Below are 380 nucleotides of genomic sequence, written 5' to 3'. Positions count from 1 at the left end.
GCAACTACAAAAAACAAACTATAACTCATACCGAGTTTCCGAACACGTAATCTGAGCCGTAGCACCTCTGGCGACAAATACGTCAACCTGGACATTTTCTCAGACGACGAATTCCTTAATCGTAAAACTTAGCGATTTCGGACTTTGAACTAAAATATCTCAAGTTCTAGAAAACGTAGAGCAAAAGTAAAGACAGTTTTATTAACTAACATAAACCCAAGGAATCGATTGAGCCTATCTAGAATCTCATCGGTTCAACCGTTATGGTCAAACAAGAAATCTGGTGTGTATTCAACGGGTGTATATCAGTTGGACACGGGGCAATTGGACACAGTCCAATCACAAGTCGCTGTTCCAAGGGACCCTACAAATGTCTCTAA

This window comes from Odontomachus brunneus, unplaced genomic scaffold (genome assembly GCF_010583005.1).
Source record: "Odontomachus brunneus isolate Ranch 3 - 2012 unplaced genomic scaffold, Obru_v1 Obru_scaffold_189, whole genome shotgun sequence".
Lineage (NCBI taxonomy): Eukaryota > Metazoa > Arthropoda > Insecta > Hymenoptera > Formicidae > Odontomachus > Odontomachus brunneus.
This window is presented reverse-complemented; position numbering follows the sequence as displayed.